Source organism: Ursus maritimus, unplaced genomic scaffold, assembly GCF_017311325.1.
Source record: "Ursus maritimus isolate PB19 unplaced genomic scaffold, ASM1731132v1 scaffold_2, whole genome shotgun sequence".
Lineage (NCBI taxonomy): Eukaryota > Metazoa > Chordata > Mammalia > Carnivora > Ursidae > Ursus > Ursus maritimus.
In genome coordinates, this window is record NW_024424452.1 from 43,231,394 (window position 1) to 43,251,239 (window position 19,846).

The following is a 19,846-nucleotide window of genomic DNA, read 5'->3' on the forward strand; positions in this document are numbered from 1 at the left end:
CTCATAGGCTGGAGGCCGCACTCTGCAAGGGAGAGAGAGAGCCAGACCAGCCCAGAATAGAACCCCAAGCTCCCAATCTTGCTGAATATGGCTATTAGATGAGGCAGGGAAGGAGAGCAGAAGTGAATGCAGGACGAGAGCGGGGTGAGGAGATGTCTTGTTGGAAACGGGGAATTATGGACCTAACCCCCCCCCCCACCCTCTGAGCTTGTCCTGCAAGCAGGAAAGGCTTCCAGCTTGTCACAGGAGCGTGAGACCTTTGAGTTTCCCGGGACAAGTTCATCTGCCACTGAGAATTCGTGTGTGCAGTTTATTCCACTGAGACAAAGAGCAAGGAGTGCATCTCACTCACAGATTAGAAAGGGAGTGATAAGCTTCAGCATGAAAAGACCCAGGAACGACAAAGATGGTGAATAAACTGTTCTCTGCACGACCCCATCCGTCTCCTGACACCCTGGGCGAGGGGGCCCTTACCTTAGAGGACAGCAGGACATTTCCTCGTGGACATGTGGGTCAGTCTGCCTTTTCATGTTCTCGGAGAAGGAGGGAACCACCATGGTCCCAGAACCCATGGCCTGGCACCCCGGTCCCTGTGTGCCAGTGATTCTCCTGGGAAGCAAAGGATTCAAAGGCTGTGTCAGTCGGCTGAGCAGAGACAGGCAGCAGACATCTGAGCCTTGGCCAGACAATGAAAATCCATAAAGGAGGAACAGAGAAAGAATGAAGGGGGAGGGTAGAGAAAAGGAGAGGAGGTCCAGGATTCCCAAGGAAAGGGGTTTCCTTTCTCTTCCCCAGAACCTCTGGGGACAGATAAATACAATTACCAACCTAGCATGACAGCTCACAAAATAAAAGAGGCACCTGCCAGGTGACCATCTCTGCCGGGACTCGAACCCGGAACCTCTGGATTAGAAGTCCAGCGCGCTCGTCCATTGCGCCACAGAGACCTCACCACACACACAGCATCAGCACCAGAACTGAAAAAGCACATACCTTCTGCATCACCAGCCATCTCGGCATCCTGCTCCGGAGCGGTGGGGGGGCAGGGACAGCTGGAAAATCTGGAGTGGAGATCCACCCGCCGGCTCCGCCAAAGCTTTTCTCAACACTGTGGGTCCTGGGTCCTTGGGGGATTGGAGGAATGGGGCGAAAGTCATTTTCAGCACCTAGGAGCTCCGATGGGGTGGGATGGAGCTGGAGCCTTTGCTCCTTCCTCTCCAGCCCTGAGGGAGGATACAGGGAAGTCTGTCTATTCTCATGCTAATTAAGCAGAGTGCACCCAGCCCCGGGAGCAAACGGAGCCGGCTCTCCCGCCACCCCTCTCCCTCACTGTGGTTTCATCCCAGTCCCGGGGCTGGGCAAAGCTGGGGATTCAGGAAAGCCCTCCTTCCCCGAGACAAAGGAACTGCTCCCGTATAGAAGCCCTGTGAACGGCGGTGGCTGCACAGCCAGGCGGGGAAGCCGGGCTCAGGGGACTGGTCCATCTCTCCGCTGTAAGAGCTGCATCTGTCAAGCCCCGGGAGGTGATACCCAGAGTCTGATGGGATGTGCCTTCAACATCTTCGCTGGAATTATGGATGGGGAGGAGACGGAAGAGTGGTGAGTGTGTGTTTGTGTGTGTGTGTGTGTGTGTGTGAGAGAGAGAGAGAGAGAGAGAGAGGAGGAGAGAGAGGGGAAGGGAGGGAGGGAGGGAGAACATACAGGGAGGAGGGTAAGAGTGGCAGCTCCCTAATGAAATGCAGGTGGTCCTCACACAGCCCTCTGGGAACACCTACCTGCCCCCTTCCCCCAAGCTCCCTAGCTCCAGAGCTGCCATTCTTTCTTCCCAGGACTGCCTAATTTAAAGAATGAGGGTTTCTCAGCTGCTGGGCTTGCCAGAGGCATCCCAGGAGAATCAAATTGGCCAGCCCTCCATAACCATATATAAAGACCTCCACGCCCAGCCCAGATCCAAGAAAACAGTTCCTATGTTTCAAAGCCTCCTTGAGAAGATGCAACCCCTAATCCCTGTTGGTTGTAGTTTCCACTGTGCTGGTTCTCCTGAATGTCTAATCCAAGTCCTTCCTGCTTCACCTTCTGCTCTTTCTCCCGTTTGATTGCCAGACGCGCCAGAGGACAATTGGCCTCTATGCTCCCAATGACAGTGCATTGATTTAAAGACTGATTCAGTGTTCGCCAGCCCACTCCCACTTACAAGGTTACAATAAAAGCAGAGAGCTGATGCAGACTCCCTCCTCCTCCCTCTCAGTTTGTGCTTCTGTGGTCCACTGCCCCGGACACCGCCAACTGACTCCAATCACAATTCAAGACAGTTCCTTCTAACCTGTGAGACCAGCTGATGGCCAAGTGAGGAACAGGACCGCACAAAGTGCCTGAAGGCCCTTAGAACTCGAAGACTCACACTTCCCTGCCTGTTCAGCTCACACAGCCCCAAGAATGAGATCTGGGCAAGAGCAGGACCAAGTGCTTCAATCAGGTCAGGGGGCAAGGAGAAGACTAACACCCGGGGGAAAGCAGCCACCCCAACCAAGCACGTCTTCCCTCTGGGACCCAGAGCCAGAAGCTCACAATAAGGAAACTGATGGTGCGTCTATACTGAACATAAAGAAAAAGGGCACAGAACAGGCTTTTCTTAATCTGTCTACCCCGGACCACTCCAAGAACCTGCCACACGGAACCCAGTACTGGCCAGATATTGCATTACTTGGGGGACTAGTAACAAGATGTCAGTCAAGGGACAAGTCAGGAGGTCCATGTGCCTATAAAGGAAAGTTCAACCCCGTATGCCAGCCAGGATCCACCTCGAAGGAAAACAGGCTCTCAGGACACGTCCCAGTAGGCTCAAAGTTCTCTTAGATGCAGACACAAGCCCCCTGATCTTCAGAAAGATGTTGTCCTACATCCAAGAAATCTATCTGTCCCAAGCTTTGCCCAGAGCTCATTGCGGCTGAAGAGATCACATGTTCTCCACACCCTGAATGAAGAGTCCCAGCTCCCCAGCGCCTTCCAAGAGCCTCATTCATTGCCCGCAATGTTCTCTCTTGGCACTGGGGATACAACGATGAGGGAAAATAAGGACACGGTCCCACCCTCCAGGATCCTGTAAGCAAATCCTAGTGCAGGAACTACTCTGAAAGGTGTATGGGAGAAAAAGACAAAATCAATCTTACTGCCCACCAGATAAGGTGCCCAGGTTCCAAGTGTGCCCAAAGACCCTAACTCTTGAAGCAGAAAGACCCAGCTGCAAAGCCAGCAGCAGCTCACTTGCCTCAAAACCCTGTGAGAATTCACTTCTCCGCCTTCCACGTCCCCATGATAAATTAGGGGCGATAAGAAGTGCTACGGTTACAGATGAGCTGAGTCTTCCAGTGCAGGTGCTGCCATCCCCTTCCTGCCTCTACCCCATGCGTTACAAGTCTTGACTCTGTTGCCTGAGTCCCCTCCTTCCTCTTGAATAACCTCCCTTGGTCTTTCCCTCACCCCCACAGCAATCTACCCATTCCAGCAAGAAAACTCTTCCTGGGACCCCTTATACTCATTAATCTATATCAACAAAAGTCCTCTGGACTGCCCAAGGGCTTTTTTCAAATAAGAGATCTCTGACGTATCTTGTTTCACTTTATCATCCATGAATCAGCGAAAGCTTCTTGAAAAGTGTGAATGATGTGTCTAAGTGTGGTTTTTAATTTAAAAATAAGGAGGGAAATAATCAAAGAAAGTGGTAGCTTTAATGAGGCAGGAAAGGTGAGGTTAAGTCATTCAAAATGATTGAAGACAGCACATCTTTTTCTTCTTTGAAACTAGGTATGCCATTTCTGTTTATGCTTACCCTAAGGAGATGACTACATTCACTTCCAAAAATTTTCTGTACTGATTTAATTCTCCAAAGATGTGTGACTCAAGCATTGCTCATGCCTCTGACTAAATACCACTTTTTGACCCCACAGACAAACTGGTGATGCTCATACATTTCATTCATAAAGTGTTGCTGGGATACATATGATAAATGTCAAAAAAACCATTCCCATTGGCCCAGGCACAAATATGATTAAATCCTACACCCTACTGTGGTCTTACTCACAGCTTCCCTAGGGGACCTATCTCAACCAGCCTGTGTTTTAAATGCTAAGGGATTTAGATGGAGTAAGACCGTGAACTAGACATTTGGACAACACAGCCTTAGACATAAAATACATGATAGTCTCATCTTCCAGGGCCTGCCATGTCCCAAACCTTATTCATTCACATCCACTGTGGACACATCCTCTAGAAGTGGCTTCCATACACCATCTTCTGTGCCCCCAGTGACCACTAGCTTCCTCTCACTTTTTCTGCACTCCCTCCCAACCCCACCCACTCCTCTGCTAAGCACCTCTCAGGGAGGCTGAAAAGGAGCTCTGTGACATCTGTCCTAGGGAGCCAGGCCCACTCGGCACAACTAACAGATGTTCAGCTCCTAATTCCCCATCCCTTAAAGAAGGGCAGCGTGGCCATCCCTCTGAAACAAAGGTCCCTCCGTTCTTTTCCAGACTTTTTGTCCTCCTGGGGCCTCGCCCTGTGCTCATTTGTCTCTTCTTCTCATGCATTTTTCTAACGCATCATAATGAGGCATTTATGTTCCTAAAGCCTTTTGTTTCCTTCCTTCCTCAGCTGAGGAACCTGGCTGAAGATTGTTTATTCCCTCCCGGTCCCTTTTCCTATCCTCTAAGAAAGAAGAAGTGAGATGATGCAGGTAATTAGTGGGCTTGAGAGTCAAGACAAAGGAGGACAAGGGAGGGCAAATTCTACCTGAATCATAACATCCTACATTCCAGGTCTAGCCCAGCACAATGGGTTGCTCACAAGTCTCCCCAGAGATAGACCTGAACCCAATCTGTCCTGACAATGGGCTGCACCTGCAGCACTAGCCAAGGTCACAACAGAGTCCACGCAGAGCTCCATGCCCAAGGGAGTCTGAGGAATGGTGAAGAAACTGGGGATGGAATCTTCCTGTTTGCCTCTCTGTTCCTCCCTCTCGGCCTCCTCTAGGAAACCGTCTAGAGAATTCTAGAGAGTGTGCTCCAAGGATGTAAACTCTCTATTTGGTCAAGAAGCATGAGGAAGCCAGCAGTGTTTAATGAAGGGACAGGCAGTGGGCTCGCACGTCCCACCAGATCTTTCTGGGAATTTGGAGGGAGATGTTCTCTCTGCTTCACTCCAATTCCCCAACAAGTGAGTTAATTCCTGGTGCAACCCCTCCAGCTTAACACCCCCTTTTCCTCTTTAGAATCCAGGCTCTCTCTCTACGCCTATAGTCCTGACCCCAAGCCACCATCCTTGTGTGTGTTCAGTATTAGCTCCCCAGTCCCGTCTTTTTGTTGTGTCTTCTTGCCACCCCCTCAATCTCCCCATTCTCCTGCAGGGCAGGCACATCACCTGGGTCACATCCTGACTTGGATGCCCCCCCCCACCCCGTCCTCACCTCTCCGTGCTCTTGTCCATTTTTCTTCTCCCCACTTTCCACATGTAGCTGGCATTCCCTAATCCTTCCCCATGGGGGCTATCCTCTGACATGTCTAATTTCTTGGCCACACCCCCATCCATTTTCATCTGGGGTCTGTCTATTCCAAACACTACCATCAACATGCACCGTTCCTGGTCTCGGGCACACTCAGCCCTCTGCTCCTATCTCGGGCCCAGCACCGCTGGCCATAAGGCTCTCTGAGTCTCCCAGGCCTCCCAGCTCCTCTGCCCTCACTAGCTGAGCTCTGTGCTTTGCCACTTGCTCTGAAGTCTTGGTATGCTCGCTCCTTCACTATCAGGCCCTCTCTTCCCTTTCTCTAGATTTCATTCTCCAGATCTCTTTACTTTCCCCCCAGCCTTTTAGTCCAGATCTCTCCTGCTTCCCAAATCTTAAGTCCATAGGACCTGTTCTTCTGAATCTCCTTTCACCCCATCCATACAGAGCCAGATTCCTGTCCAGAATGACCTGCTGGTCCTTCCCATTGCCTAGTTCACCTCCACACATCCGAGGAGCTTCCTGCTCGACCACACCTGTGTCTGCTTGACTTCCTGGCCTGGGGCTCCATGCATGCACCACTGGCTTTAAGACTGGGGGGCCCTGATTGAGCCCTGCTGATGCCCCAGCCCTGAGTGACCATGGGGATGGCCTGGCAACCAGGCTCCCTAGTCTTCACAGACACCACAGGGACCCTGGTCCATAAAAGGGCAGATACTGTAGGCCAGGGGCCAAAGAGTTAGAAGACAGACCTTTAAATGGTCTGTCAATGACTCTGGTCACAGGCCCAGGGGCTCGAGAACATCGGTTGTGCCTAATATTAGGAGTAAAGGGATTTCTTTGTCCTTTAACTGCCTCAGCTCCACTTCCCAGTCAGCCTGGAAGAAGCCTAGAGGAGAACTTCGTAAGTAGACTCTGTCACAGCAAGAGAAGAAAGGTGTTCATCTTTTACAAGGTGTCAGTTTACACAGAAAGTGTGACCAGGACCATCTCAAACCCAGGGACTACGGTTGACCTTACACAGGGGGCCTCTGTCCGACAAGTCAGAGGAAGGTCTGCACCACCGTCCTTATCCAAGAGCCATGTACTGCCTACGTAGGACTGGTCCTTCTCGAGGCTGTCCCAGCGAGCATTCAGTCCCCGCACTGAAGACGGGCTCGAGGGGAAGCATTTCCCTTTGAGTAACCCAGCTAATCTCCAGGCTCAGAGTCCCCTCCTTTAAAAGGAGCTGGACTTCCGCGGTCCTCCCTCATGCTACCCATCAACGAGTCAAAGAAACAGTATAAACAGGAGGCATAACGATGATGGAAGTATTTTTAATTCTTGATCTCTCTTATCATCAGAACTCTCCTAGATTGTGCAAAGAGTGAAGCTCATCACCTCCTTTTACAAAAGGAGAACCTTAGTCAAGGACAGTCAGCATCTGGCCCGAAGTCATCAGCCGGGAAGCAGTGGGCTGACCAGAGCCTCCGGTGCTGCTCTGACCTCTGCCACTGCCACGGGCAGGCGTCCACGGGCGGTGGGCACTGGGAGCAGGATGTCCCATGACACTGGTCTGAGACCTTCCCCTCAAGTCTCTTCCCTGCCCCTGTGATCGAGGGGTGGTGCCCCAGGGGCAGGACAAGAGGGTGTGGGAAGGCCACGGGTGGAGGGCAGGGCTGTGGGCTAAGAAGACAGAGGGCGGCACCCGGTGAGGGTGGGTGAGCCCCAACCCCCCCACCCCATCATCTCCCCTCAGTGGCTCATTCTCCCTTCAGTCACCAAAGGTCACAGCAGAAGAAACCAATGTCCAGATAAATACAATGCCTCACTCAAGGTCAGTCAGCCGGTCATTCACAGAGCTGCACCCTGTCCCGGGCTTTCTGACTGCCACTTGAGGGCTCTTTTTATGCCACTATGGGGTGACCCCTGTGGGGTCTCCATGAAGAGTATGGGGAAGAGGACGGTATAAGCATACCTTGGTCATCACTGAAAATGAGAAAATCGGAAGGATCAAGTAGGCTCATCTTGAATGTTCAATGAATCACTGAATCACTGAATGTTCAAAACAGAGATTTTAAAATAATTCATTTTTAACCTTATGCATTAGCTGAATTTTTACCATATGATCTTATTACTTTTATAAATTTAAAAAAACTAGTCTGAAGATTAAATTGATAATGCTGAGTGGGTGAATGTTTGCTCTTTATTTTGTATATTTCTGTAGTCTATAATTTTTGTCAACCCTTTCATCTGTAATTACATAGATTAGTAAACTCATGCCCATAGAAATTAAATTACTTATCCAATATTACGAAAATACGCTAACTGCTGTGGTCCGATTGGAAAAAAACAGACTTTAAAGTCAGGATTGACCAAGGTTTGACTCCCAGCTCCGCAGCTTACTGTGTGATGGACAGCACCTCAACGAACCTCTCTGAGGCTCAGATCGCCTGTTCCTTTCAGAATTCACATAAGTAAGCACGCCTGCCCCATGGGGCCATTACAAGGAGTAAATGAGACAAAGGAGGAGAAAACCCCAGGCAGCCTCGTGCCGGGGACTCTGTTTCCATAGTAGGTTCTTGCCCAAGTCACTAAGAGCTTCCTCATAATCAGATTCAAGAGGCTCGCCTCCCCTTTCTGCAGCATTTCACACCAAACCCACCTTCGTTCTTGAGAACTTCCATGACCCTGCTGTCCGTGGCACACCAGCCTCTCCTATTTCTCATCCCCTCCTTCTTTGTCCCCTTCGCCGGGCCTGCCCCTCCTTCCCACACATCAGGGTCCCAAAGAGCAGTGGTTATCAGACACCAGTCAGAATGTCAGCTGCATATCATGAAATAGAAGAGAAGAGAAATGGTAGCATAGGGTAGGACAGGATAGGGCAGTACAGAACAGAACAGAAAACACCAGAAGGTATCAGTCTCTAATAAGACCCTGTATCACTTCCTGAAATATTGTTTCAGTTAAACGTACAGGTATTTTCTGTAGACATGTGTTCTCAGTTACAAGAAAAAATAAATTGATTTCCTCTGTGGGTTGTGGTCAAACACACTGCCCTCAAGTGTGCGTGGCTTCTCTTCTCTTCTATTTTCTCCCTAAATTAGCTGAAAAGACACCCTAGCACAGATTACCAAGTAGGAGCTGAACACGTCCCTCTCCGCACCTGGTGTATTCGGCAACCTTGAAATAACCACCCCTACATGACTCGTGGGCATTTCAATGGTAAAATGTACAAATCTGAAGTTCCATGTCCCTGTAAATCTTCTGCTCTTCAAAATCTACTAATTTGCTTGATGGTAGAACCATCCACCCACTCGTTTATTGGTTTATTTATTCTGCAAATCCGCAAACATGTCCTATATGTCAAGGGATGTGCCAGGCATAGGGAACACAGAGATACTGAAGATGCCATTCCTGCCCTCCGTAAGGTCACCGCCAGAGACAAAAACCAAACAGCTGGGGAGATGCACACCGTGTGGGCAGTAATAGACCATGTGGGCACTAACCCAGTCCGAGGCTCTAAGGAGGTTTCCTAGAGCCATGGACATAAGCAGTACAAAGGAGGGACAGTTTGTCACCGGAGCAAAAGAAGGGGTGGGTCAGGGAGTGTGTGCGTGCACGGGCATGCGTGTTGGGAAACTAAGGGAGAACGGCGCCCTTAGAGACGACAGCATGATAAAGATACACCCAAAACCCTTGTGTCTGTGTGAGAAACTACAAGAAACGAGGGGTCACTGAAGCCCAGAGTCCCAGGGGAGGGTGGCAGCCCATGGCTGGAAGACCAGATTGGGCAGACCTTCCTATGTCATGTCATTAGCATGCCTTCGCTGTTAATCCGCAGGACATGCAGAGGCAGGGAAGGGTTTGCAGCAAGGGAGAACTGGGGTTTGATGTGCATTTCAGAGCGATCGCTCCAGCTGCCCTGCGGTCGATTGTTTCCAGAGGGCACGGCGTGGAGGCTTTAGGCCCTCACCAAGGTAAGTCCTAACAGAGGTCCCCAGTCATAGAACTGGCTACACACAGTAAATTGAAAGGACAGGACTGATTTGACAGAAAACAGCACGAGGGTGACAGGACCGGCCACCCGGTCACCTGCGCTAGAAGCCCGGAGTCGGCCGCGACGCGGTCTCTAAACCGCACGCTTGCGTCTTATCAGCCACTGTGCCGTGTGAGTCCTGCCTCTCTGCGGCCCTCAGATCCAGCTGCCCCTGGCTCATGCGCAGGCCTACTGGAATCTTTTCATAACCCCTCACGTGTCTATCTGCACCTGGCCTTTCCCCTTCCTTCCTCTGCCACACGGCTGACAGAGCAGTGGTGATTTTTCTGGAAGGAAAACCTGTAGCCCAGAGAAGAGCCTAAAGGCCATCTACAGTCTGATCCCTGCCTCTCTTCTCAGCTTTATTTACTATCATTCCCCACCCACTTCCAACCTTATGCAGCACAAGCCAAAATACTTCTTATTCCCTAAAACACACACACACACACACACACACACACACACACACACACACACACACGGTTCTGGTTGCGCCTTGGTAAGCGCTGTTTCCTCTTTCTGGAAGGCCCTGCCCTTCTCCCGCTCCCACGCTCCCACATCCACCTGGAAACCGCTCCTCCTCCTTCAAGACTCAGGTCATTCACCTCCTTTTCTGTAAGATCTTCCCCAACACCCACCTGAATCCCCGCAGACTGGAGCCCACCCAGCTTCACACCGTGACTGTCCCTGCGCACACGCTTCTTGGAGCACAGAGCACACGGCGCTGCCCCCACTGTGCGCACGTCTGTGTCCTGCTGGACCTCGAGCCACAGGAGCCCCTTCTGTCTTGTCAGTCCGCACAGTGCCTGGCAGGTGGTAGTTACTCAATACATGTTTGTGGGGGAAAATGGATAAACAATGGACTAGAACAGGTCTCTGTCTCCCTAGCCTAGAGACTGTTCGAGAATGCCACACTTATTTTTATAATGGAAATACGACATGGGAACCCTTACAATGAGACCCGAGAACTTGAGACCTTTCCCGCTGTTCTACCTCAAAGTGGTATCGAGACAGTCAGCTTTGCCCAGGGCTCCAGGCTCCACGTGCAGTCTACTGAAAGGTCCCAGAAGCCTACCCTCAACGCAGTTTAAACAAAGCTCTCCTTCCTCCATCTCAAAATACTACACCTCATGCCGAGACTCCATGGTTCAGCGTTTTTCAGATCAATCTCTCATACCCCCAAACTAAGAGTGGCAACGGCCTTTTCCCTCCCTCCCCTCCCACAACCAACACCCACCAGAGCACCTCCTTTCTGTTCCCGATGCCGCCAGCCCAGCTCCGAACTGCCTGACGTCGTTCTGGCATTTCTATAATTATCTTTTAACAGATCTCCTTAGAATAAGCTTTTAAAATTATTTTTTAATCACCCGATCACTTTTAAGCACACGATCACTATAAAAAAAATTAAGTCTATCATATAAACAATTAGAGTCCCCCTCCCTTATGACTTAAATCTCACTCCCACCCCAGAACTCATCAGTTTCCAAGCTGAATGTGGATCTGCATAATCGGGACAGTCAAGTGTCTACCATGTGCCACGTACTATTCAAAGACCTTTAAATAGATTAATTTATTTTTTCATATTATACAACCCCAGGGGATATGTATGATTATTATTATCTCTATTCTCCACACAGGGAGAATAAAATACTGAGAGGTTAAGCAGCTCGTCCAAAGTCACACAGCCGGTAAGGAGCAGTTCACATACTTAAACACACATTTACACGTAGACGGAACGTAACCTAGGCCCATATATCGTTTTAGGCTTCTTTCCTATTTTATACTAAAAGGATAATAGCATGTGTACTTCTTTGTATTTTCATTCAACAATACATCTTGGTTATCTTTCCAAGTCGGTATATATAAATTTACCTCATTCTTTTTAACTGTTCTGTGTCATTACAAAGTACGGATCTAGTATAATTTATTTAAGCAATTCGCTATTGATGGATATTTAAGTTGTTTGCCATTTTTCACTACTGGGAACAACAACACAATGCTCATCTATGCACATAAATCACGGCGCTCGTGTGACTAGACGTGCAGCACGGATTTGTGGACATAGCACAAATTTTGATCCATTCTGCCAAAATACCTCTAAGACGGCTGCCCCAATTTACATTTTCACTAACAATAGACGAAGGTGCCTATTTCCCCAAACACTTGCCAACACTGGATGTGATCCATCATTTTAATTTTTAACAATCTGATGGGTCTTTGATACTTTTTACAATTTATTTATTTCTTGAGAGAGCGCGAGAGCCCGCGAGCACACACAAGCAGGAGGGGCAGAGGGAGAAGGAGAGAGAATCTCAAGCAGCCTCTGTGCTCAGCATCGAGCCGGGAACGGGGCTGGATCTCAAGACCCTGAGATCATGACCTGAGCAGAAACAAAGAGTCAGAGGCTTAACTGACTGCTGCCCCTAGGTCTTTGATATTTTTTAACAATCTCAGGTCTCTTTGTTGCTTTAACTTGTGTTTCTCCAAATCCAAATGCCGTGACCACATTTTCAGATGTTTAATATTTCTTTGAGAATTCCTACTCATATACTCTGTCTACTTCTCTTTTGGACTGTCAGCTTCTTATGTGTATTTGTTAGATATTTTGCATGCTATCCATGTAATACTCAGCTATATGTGTTGTAAATAAATTGTCCCCAGACTGTAACTTACTTTTAAATTTTGTCTATGGTATCTACATTTATATCATTTAAAAACTATCAAGCAGTAAAACTTGTCAGTCCTTTCTTTCATGGATTCTGGGTTTTGTGTCTTTAGGAAGGTCTTTGCCACTCTGACATTAAACAAATTTTTCTATAGTGTTTAACTTTTCTTTTTTTTGGTTTGTTTTGTTTACAAAATTTGTAACTCAGTCCAGCTGAAATTTATTTTTGCCTATGGTATGAGGGAGGGCTCAACCTACCCCACACCAACTGGCAAATAGATAATCTGTTATTCTAATACCATGAATTAAACAGTCCAACCCTTAGTCAGTGATTAGAAACATAGTATATGATTCTTCATACACTAAAATTTTCTATATTAGAAACATAGTATATGATTCTTCATACACTAAATTCATACACTAAATTTCCATATCGGTTTGTGACCGTGATCTCTCTCCTGTTCCATTGAACTGTTTGTGTATTCCTGGACAATACTTCAATGTTTTCATTGCTATAATTTTAAAGTAACTGAAGGATAGCTGGAACACCATCTCCCCAACCTCCTCAACCCTATGTGTTAATATATATATATATATACACATACACACACACACATATGGCTATACCTGACTTTCTCTTCTAAGGGAATGTTAGGATCAACTGATCAAGTTCCATAAAAATGAAATATTGGGGGGAACCTGGTACAGTCAGTTAGGCATCTGACTCTTGATTTCAGCTCAAGTCATGATCTCACAGTGGGCTCTGCTCGTGGTGTCAGCTTCTGCTCCTCCCCCTGCTTTCGCTTTCTCTCTCTCTCTCTCTGCCTCTCTCACTTGCTCGCAAATAAATAAATAAATAAAATCTTCAAAAATAAAATAAAACAAAATAAAATATTGGGATTTAGCATGGGATTGCACTGAATTTACAGATTAAGAGGGAGAAAGAATTAACACCCTTGTCATCGTGAATCTGAGAGTTAATCTTTAAACACCAATTCAATCACATAACAACCTGTTACAAAATTTTTCTCACTGACATTGGGATAAAGATAAAACTCTGCGGGGGTGCCTGGGTGGCTCAGTTGGTTAAGCATTCAACTCTTGATTTTGGCTCAAGTCATGATCTCAGGGTTGTGAGATCGAGCCCCGCATCAGGCTCTGTACCGGGTGGTGGAGCCTGCTTAAGATTCGCGCTCTCTCCCTCTTTGCCCCTCTGCCCCTCCCTGCTCTCTCTCAAAAAAACAAAAACAAAAACAAACCAAAAACCTCTTTAGTGTCTGGTGTTCAAGTCCTACACTCTCAAATTTCGTTTACCTCACCAAATGAATCCCTTTATTCTCATACTCAAAGTTTTTCAAACAGAAGAATGTATTTACTGTATCCCAAATAAGGCTTGTCGCTCTTGCTGGACAGCCGTGCAAGCAGGAGAGGTGGGAGCAGAGATCTGAATTTAAGGGCAAAAAGAGGGGATTTCTATAACTAAATAACCTATGGAGGGGTCCCTGGGTGGCTCAGTTGGTGAAGCGTCTGCCTTCGGCTCAGGTCATGATCTCAGGGTCCTGGGACTGAGGCCTGCATGGGGCTCCCCGCTCAGCAGGGAGTCTGCTTCTCCCTCTCCCTCCGTCCCTCCCCCTGCTTGTGCGCACTCTCTCTCAAATAAACAAATAAGTAAAATCCTAAAAAAAAAAAACAAAAATAATAACCTATGGCAACATACTGTTGTCTCAGTACTCATGGGTCAGAGAACTTTGTGCCGATCAAAGCACCAGATAATGGGATTTGAAACCCGAAGCGACCTTACTGGCACCCAAACTCTCACCATGTTTTCTGTAGCAGCTCTTACAGATGAGATGCATATTAGAAGGGATATTATCTCAAAAGACGCGTCTGAAATTAAACTGAACTCTGTTTTATGTGTGTGTTTGAAACACAGAGCAGTTAGGAGCCGGTCTGGCCAAGAAGCTGGGAGCGGCTGCATTACAGCAAGCCACCACACCGAGGGAGCAGAGGATTGGGAATGGCGCGGGGTCAGGGTGGCCACACGAGGGTAGCAGAGAGCAGGCTGAACGGCGGCTCGGGGAGGAGATCAAGGAGTTGCAACTGAGACTCCAGATCCAGGTAGCAATTTCTATTCAGACACAGGCACCGAGCAGGAGTCTGTGGTCCACCCAGGCAGCCGGAGACAATCCCTCACGTCTCTGCTCCAGGGTGAAGGGGGCACAGAGAGAGGGAACTAACATGTACTGAGTTCTTAGATCAGATCCATGTTTCACATGAATATGAATGTCCTCACTCTTCACCACAAGCCAACGGGGACAGTGGATGGTAAAATCTAACATTTAACAAGTGAAAAGACTGATCTCAAACCAAGGAAGTGGCCCAGTTGGTCCATCTTCAAGCACAGGGGAGCCCAACTTCAAGATCCATACTTTCTCCCTTCCCACACTATGTCTTCAATGAGTCAGGAAAGGCAGGATCTTGCTTAACATTCTTAGAGCAGGACACACAGTCACTCCCGGGCCATCTTGGTCCGCCAAACACAAGCCAGGGCTCACATGGGTGGAGTGAAAACACCGTAAGTGTGTTTTTGGCTCAGCCACCAGAACAGCAGCAGCACTGGGCTGCCTGACAGGTACGCACAGGTGCGGGGACTAGTGCACGACGAAGCCCTGGAGTGGGATCTGGTGGCAAATCTCATCAGGTGTCACCTGGTGAGGGGATCCCACTCTTAGCAGTAGCAAGCTCTGGAATTTAGGGCTTACAGAGGTATTAGAACCAAAATGGACCACAAATGACCGTGAATTAACCAAAGAGATTAAATCAAGAACAGCAGAAAAATGGGGCGCCTGGGTGGCTCACGTCATGATCCCAGGGTCCGATCAAGCCCCACATCAGGATCCATGCTCCGTGGGGAGCCTGCTTCTCCCTGTCCCCCTGCCTGCCGTTCCCCCTGCTTGTGCTCTTCTCTCTCTAATAAAATCTTTTAAGAAATAAAATAAAAATGGTCATCCCTCTTGGGAAAAAAAAAAAAAAGAACAGCAGGAAAACACACAAGGGAGCCAGGAGGAGCATGAGATGCTCATAACCATAAGACAGGGCCTTACTCACCTACCAGGACCTGGTCTGAACCCGACTATCTTAAAGAGGGTCAGAGAAGAGGTTCCAATGAGAAAAGAATGGCAGGAGGTTAGGCTTAGGACACATTCACCTGACACCCGGGAGGTTGAGGGACAAGTTACTAACAGTCTCAGAGCCCCCAGAAGATGCTACATCACAGCTGGTGAAGAGGAAAGACGTCTTCTTTCATGAACCAGAGGGAAACAGCTTAAATGGCAGAGAGAAAAAGGTTCTTGATTGTAAAGCCGAAGAATGTGCATGCTCTCTCCCGTGTGAGGAGTGAGAGTGTTGGTTTTTTTTAAAGATCTTTTTTAATTTATTCATTTGAGAGAGAGAGAGAGAAAGCATGAGAGCACAAGTAGGGGAGACGGGCAGAGAGAGAGGGAGAAGCAGACTCCCTGCTGAGTGGGGAGCCTGACAAGGGGCTCCATCCCAGGATCCCTAGATCCCAGGAGCCAACATAGCCACTTAACTGACTGAGCCACCCAGGCAGCCCTAGAGAGTGTTCTCTTTCATGCATTTATGCAAACATTGAATAAAACATTCAATAAACACCTACTACGTGCCAGACATTGTTATGTACGCTATCCTTCTGCTCCTGGCAACAGCTGTGATCCAAGCCAACAGGTCTTCCCTGTCTTGTGGAGCTTTTACCAGAAGCAGCACAGACCACGAATACACAAGCCAAAGACACATGATTAAGACTGTAGCCGAAAATGAGAGGTGTTTGCAAGGCCGTGGGAAGGCCTCTCAGGGGAGACGTCACTGAAGCTGAGATGTGCGAGAGCAGCCTTCTCCAGAGCAGAGGGAAGGTTCCGGCTCTGGAGGGCCAGCCAGCGAGCTCAAAGGTTGGGTGTGTCAGAGACAGATGCCCTCAGGTTACAGGGCATCAGAGAGCTAGGAAAGGGCCGGACTGCGCAGGGCTTTATAAATAATAAACAGCAATCACTACAGAGAAAATGTCAAGAAAATTATTAACTGAAAAACTCGGTTATGTTTTGTTTTTAAAATTTACCCCAACTGTATTCTACTGAGCTACTTACACATGGGGCTCTCTCAGGAGTCAGCAGCGTCTCTGCGAGGAGACACGGGGCCATGGCAGGTGGTTTCTCAGGACTGTCGGGGTCCGAGCATCATCTGGGGGCACTTGCTAACAGTGAGGCTGGGAATCTTTATTACAAGGTTACAAAACCAAATACGCCTGACGATCTGTATTATTTGTAACAGGTGGATATACTGGTTTGCTGGAATGACCGGGCACTTTGGAGACGGCTAAGTTAAGATCTCAGCTCTACCAGGTCATGTGCGACTCAAAGGAAGTTACCACATTTCCTAAGACTCATTTTCCTCATCTGGAAAATGGGAATAACTCTACCTTCAAGTCATATGTGAAGACTAAATGGTAGAGCATCTGCACAGTAAGCCTTCCACGAACGTTGAATGAATAAATGTATGCATGAATATATGAACCTTATGCAGGAAGGAAAAACTAAATACACACGTTCACTCTTTGCAAATGCCTGTTCTTTTGAGTCTGCAATGTTCCCTACCACCAGCAGAGAGCCCAGCATCTCAGAGAGCGGAGGTGGGGTCCTGGGCAGAAACCAACCTCCACACTCTGTCTCCCACTTAGTCTTTCTTGTCTCTTTTCCGTTCAACTGGCTTAGCTCTTCTGAATCACCACTATCCCCCACCCCTTCCCAGCTCTCCCCTCCCCTAAAACATAAAATAACTCAGCTTTCCTTCCCCTGCAGTCTGCCCTGGAGATGACCCCCAGCTGGTTGCCAGGGAGATGGTCTGAGTAACAGGGGCCACTGAGATACTGTGTGTTGACCAACCATCCCAGTTTATCCAGGACTTTCCCAATCTTGGCACTGAAAGTTCTGGAAAGCGCCTCAGTCCCTGGAAAGTCAGGACAGTTGGCCATCGTACCTACCCCCATCCTCGACACAACTTCAAGCTCCTGTCTCCACAGCACTGTCCACAGGGGGTAGTGATGGCTGGGTCGTAAAGCTGTGTTCTGGGTGTTCTCTCTACTCTGCCCACAGGATCAGACAAGCCCACACTCAGCGGGTCCCACTCAATGTCTCGATACTGGATCTGCGGTCACCTGAAGGGTCAGCCTTCTGAATCAAATGACGTGTATCGCCCAGTCCATCCATCCACTCCTGCGAGAGTTATCGCTCTGAAATGCAAATCCGGCACTGACATTTCCCTGCTGAAAACCCTCCAGTGGCTCCTGGTCTGCAAAATTAGGAGCTATCTCTGGCATAAATTCCTCTCACCATCTAGCGACAATAACCAGGCTGCTTCTCACTTTCCTGCTTTTGCATACACTCTCCCCTCTTTTGTTAATGCCTTCATCCTTTTTATACCTGGTGGAGTCCCAGTGATTCCTTAATGTTCCCCACAAATGTAATCTCTGCCTCTTCTGTGATTCTACGGGCCATGCTTGGAATTGTATCACAGTATTGTCACACGGTGTAGCAATTATGTGCTTACATGCCTGTTTTCCCTACTGGACTCTGAGCTCCTTAAAGGTTAGTTTCAGACTTGCTCATCTCGAGAGCCCAGCACCAGACACTGACATTTTGTTGTAGCATTTTTAACATTCACTCCTATCTTATGATTCTAAAAGCAAACCATTACTGCCAGACTAGTCTTAATTACCAAGAATTTTGCATCCCTGAATGTTATCCTATCCCTGACTTTTGTATATTTCCGCACGGATAAAAAAAGCCTCAAAACTGGGGTAGAAATTGGAGATGGGGTTAAGAACATCCACTGATTATTTTATTTTGTAATTGAAAAAAATGAAACCTGGGGGTTTACAGATTTTTTTTTTTTTTGATCTAGATTGCAACAAAACAGCTGGGTCAAAACATCCGATTTCAACTAGCATTGTGCATTGCACATAAAAACTCCATAGCTACAAATGAAAGAATGAGAGAATGATCAGAGAGTTCTATTCTTGGACATACGATCACTTGTGTTCTTATATCCACGCAAGTATGTCCACCAGGTGTGAGTACAAAATGACAACGCTCTTGCTTAATTTTGTTTGTATTAACAAATAGACCAGAATGTCGTTGCTTAGAAATTTTCTAGACCTCCTCTTTGGAAACTGCCTTAACAGCTACCACATTAGTCAACCTGTAAGTCATTTGCCATTACCTCACAGCCAAGTCCTGTTTTTGTACTACCCAACACGAGCCGCCACTTATCCATAAGGCTTGGATCCTAAGGACATTCGGCTATTTTCAAAATTAAAAGCCATCCTCAAAGGATGAAAATTTTCCACAACTGGAGATATGCAAAAGGATGTGGAAAGCTCTTGATTCCAAAAATGACAAAAACGTATCTTGAATAAGTGGTTAGATATACATGTCCGTGTGTATTTGAATCATTCAAGTTATTTTGGACACATTGTACCTACTTGAACCCACACATAACTGCGGGGAATATGTCGGTGAAATGTGGCTGGTTACATACATGTATGGACTTCTGGAGAAAAATGGTTCCTCAAGCCTCTGTGTTTATAAATATGCTATTTCAGCTAAATGCAGTAGAATTAACTGAGAATCTATTTTTCTGTTTCTAGGCTAAGCACTGGGAATAACAAGATTCGTGAAATATCATTCCTGCCCTCAAAGAGCTCACAGTTAGCGAAGAAAAACCCAGAGAAACCCTTGCACCACCATGAAAGAAGGATAACAGGGGGAGTTTATATTCCTTACAGTGGCAGCACCGAGCAAGGAGTGATTATCTCTGGCTAGAAAACTTGAGAGAGGCAGCGGCACCTAATCAAAGTTTGGATAGATAAACACGAGCACCAGTTTCATCAGACTTAATGAGATGGGCAATCCAGGTATAGGAAACAGTATGTGCAAAGACACTGAGGCATGAAACAACACGGTGTGTTTGGGAAATTACAAGCCATTTAATATTGCTGGAGCACAGAACACAAGGAGAAGGAAGCCGAGATATTCGTTGGAGAGCCTGCAGATACCCGTGTAACCGAAAATGTGTATTTTTGTTTGCAGACGATTATGTGTGTCTACTGTCTTTCCGAAATACATCAATCAGCCCGTCGCCCAAGCAATAGTGGCACACACATTTATTGCATGATTTTATATTTGCCTGAATTTATCACAAAAACTGTCCCCAGTCTCAGCTCATGTTTGTCGCATCCCCGATGACTCGCACCTTGCTTTCGCTCCCCCTGTCCTCCAGTCGTCCTGCTCCGTTTCCCCTTGCACTGCCTCCTCCCGGATCGATCTGCGTCCTCCTACAGTCTCTCAGGTCAGCCTCCTCTCTAATGTCAAGCAATGCCTCTTCCCTCCTGCAGAACAAAGCTCAAATGACCTCTTCTATCTAACAAGTCTCCTGGCTAAACCCAGGGGCTGAACACGTAGGCTCCGGGGTAAGACAAATCTGTATCTGAAATCTGGATCTCTCAGCCCCGTGTCTGTGCTCTTGGGCCAGTCATTTGGTTTCTCCAGGCTTTATCTCCACCTGAGGCTCAGACACGATCATGCTTGTCTATGCA

At 47.8% G+C, this 19,846-nt stretch overlaps 1 long non-coding RNA gene and 1 other non-coding gene across 2 annotated transcripts in view; both read right to left on the minus strand.

Moving 5' to 3' along the window:
* The window catches only part of LOC103672064, a 103,454-nt gene that overhangs the window by 63,048 nt on the left and 20,560 nt on the right, over nt 1-19,846 (minus strand). The window contains exons 2-3 of the long non-coding RNA XR_571060.2: nt 994-1,124; nt 475-609 (exon numbers count right to left, since the gene is read on the minus strand). This is a non-coding gene — a long non-coding RNA (uncharacterized LOC103672064). The remainder of the gene's footprint in view (nt 1-474; nt 610-993; nt 1,125-19,846) is intronic.
* On the minus strand, nt 874-947 carry TRNAR-UCU. The gene has a single exon. It is a non-coding gene; the product is annotated as a tRNA-Arg (tRNA).